The sequence below is a fragment of the Elaeis guineensis genome, chromosome 1, assembly GCF_000442705.2.
Source record: "Elaeis guineensis isolate ETL-2024a chromosome 1, EG11, whole genome shotgun sequence".
NCBI classification, from domain to species: Eukaryota; Viridiplantae; Streptophyta; class Magnoliopsida; order Arecales; family Arecaceae; genus Elaeis; species Elaeis guineensis.
In genome coordinates this window covers 99,563,612-99,566,742 of record NC_025993.2, presented here as the reverse complement: position 1 = coordinate 99,566,742, position 3,131 = coordinate 99,563,612, and positions in this window count along the sequence as shown.

Here is a 3,131-nt window from a genome sequence, read left to right as displayed (position 1 = left end):
GTCTTATCTAGTTTGTAAGTCCTATTTTCAAGAAAAGATAACCAAACTATCTTTTGTGGGATATGGAAAAAAGCTTACTAAGATATTAGTCTTGATGCACACTAATGTGTGTGGTCCATTCGATGTACAAACTAGAGATGGCTACATCTACTTCATAATCTTTACGAATAATTTCTCATAGTGTGAATTTGTGTATTTGATGCAACATAAGTTTGAGGTCCTTGAAAAGTTCAAAGAGTTTAGATATGAAGTGGAGAAGCAGATCGAAAAATTTATAAAAATTCTTCGATCAGATCGAGAAGGAGAAGATCTTAGTGAGAAATTTTGGATTTATCTCAATGACAATGGCATAGTCTCACAGTGGATACCTCCAAAGATGCCTCAACTCAACGAGGTATCTGAAAGGAGGAATCAGACCCTATTAGATATGATTCGGTCTATGATGAGCTTTACGGATCTTCCTACTTTTTTTTGGAGACATGGTTTGCTTTTTGCTATTCATCTTTTGAATAAAATTTTCTCTAAATCTATTTTTTCCATACCACACGAGTTATGGTATGGTAAGAAGCCAACTTTTGATTATCTCAAGATTTGGAGATGTCTGACTCATATCAAGTAACAGCAAGCGGATAAGTTAGAGACTAGATCCTTTAGGACTCATTTTATAGGGTATCCTAAAAAATTCATGGGATATTATTTCTATATTCCTGAGATCACAATATGATTATAAGTAGTCATACCATCTTTTTGAAAAAAGAGTTTATCTAAGATGAAGGTAGTGGAAGGAAGATTGAGCTCGAAGAAAAGGTCTCTGAAGAGCATTGAATCAAAAATCTGAATCTAGTAATGAACCAGTAGATGTGATACCTCCTCTACCTCGTAGATCAAGTAAGATCTCCCGTCCTACTCAAAAGTACTTAGGTATTCTTATAGAAGATCTAGAAGAAGTATTTCTTGTGGAAGATAGAGACATTAAGAATGATCCAAAAACTTATGATGAGGCGATGTTAGATGTAGACTCTAAGAAATGAAAGAAAGTGATGAAGTCAAAAATTGACTCCATGTATTCTAACTAGGTTTAGACCTTAGTAGATCCACCTGAAGGTATTATACCTACTGGGTGTAAATGAATCTATAAAAAAAATTGATTCTGATAGTAAGGTAGAGATCTATAAGACAGGATTGGTAGCGAAAGATTATAGTTAATGCAAAGGCATGGACCATCAAAAAAATTTTTCGTCCGTGGCCATGCTGAAATCCATCTAGACTCTGCTTGTGGTTGCGGTGTATCATGATTTTGAAATTTGATAGATTGATGTGAAAACTATATTTTGAGAAAGATATCTATATGGAGTAGTCTATGAATTTCACATCCAGTGATAATGATCATAGAGTCTACAAGCTGCGAAGGTTTATATATGGCTCAAGCAAGTATCTTGGAGTTGGAACACATATTTTAATGATATGATTAAAATATTTGATTTCATAAAAAATGAGAAGGAGCCATGTGTATACAGAAAGATCAGTGGAAGCACTATCACATTCCTCGTATTGTATGTGGATGACATCCTCTTAATTGAGAATGATATTTTTATATGGACATCGATCAAAGTATGGTTGTCAAAGAAATTTTTCATGAAAGATTTAAGAGAAGCTTCGTATATTTTTGGTATAAAGATCTATAGGAATAAATCTAAAAGAATAATAGGACTCTCACAGCAAATGTACATAGAGGAGAGCTGAAGTGGTTCAGTATGAAAAACTCCAAAAGGAGTCTCTTGCTCCTTAGACATGGCATTCATCTCTCCAAAAAGATGTGTCGTGACACACCTGAAGAGATCTAATACATGAGCAAGATCCCTTATGCTTCAGCAATCGTAAGCCTCATGTATGTCATGCTATATACACGACTTGATATAGCTCTTATCATAAGTGTCACGAGTAGAATCAGTCAAATCTAGGTGAAGAGTACTGGATTACTATGAAGAATATCCTTAAATACTTAAGAAGGACTAAAAATTTATTCTTGATTTTTGGTAGAGGATCAGAGCTGAAAGTAAAAGAATATAACGATTCGAACTTTATGTTTGATGTCGATGATAAAAGGTCTACATCAGGGGTATTTTTTTATGCAATGATAGATCGGTTAGCTGAAAGAGTTTCAAATAATTGATCATTACAGATTCGACCATGGAAGGTGAGTACATCACCACCTCTGAAATTGCTAAGGAAGCATTCTGATTTAAGAAGTTCGTTACAGAGTTAGGTGTGATGCCATAGGATGCTATTGCATTGCACTGCGATAATAATGGTGTTATAGTCCTCGCTAAGGAGCCCAGATCTCATCAAAAGTCTAAGCATATAGAGCAGTGGTTCCACATTATATGCGAATACCTCAAGAAGAAGTTCATCAAGATGCAGAGAGTTAATTTCATACAGAATGTGGCAGACTTGCTGACCAAACCTCTCAGCCAGTAGAAGATCAAAGCTCACCTTGAGAAGATGGATCTTAGATATATGGCCAATTGGCTTTAGGTTAAGTGGGAGTTTGTTGAATGAGTACCCTAAAAGTTAATTGTTGACAGACGTATTATGTAATTTTAGGATATAAATTTATACTTATAAAATATTTATTATTAATAAAAGATAATTTTTATTTTTAATTATACTTTTATGTGTTTATGATTTATCTTAAAAATTAACAGATGATTTTGTATATTCTTAAGGTGTTGAAAATTTGAGACATATATTATTAGTTAATTTCTAAATTCTCTTGATTAGAGGATCATCATGAAGGACAGTAAACTATTCAGTTAGATCAATATATAGATCACCTTTCTTCCGGACATATGAATCTCGAATCTGCAGTATGGGGACATGGGGGTGAGAGTGTAGGTGGTTGTTAGAGAATAACTTACACTGAGTGTGATTAACATGAGAAATCACTTGGATGTCTACTCACTCATTAGTGATCTTTTCGATGCTGCAGTGATGTGAGTGGTCTTTTGATTTGGGTACATCGACTATTTGCGGTGAGGCTACTGTAGTTTGACTGCACGTTCACTAGGTCTCTAGCCATTCGGATCCTTGCTGTGTATATTGACTATGGTAGATTCAGATTCACTGTTTGG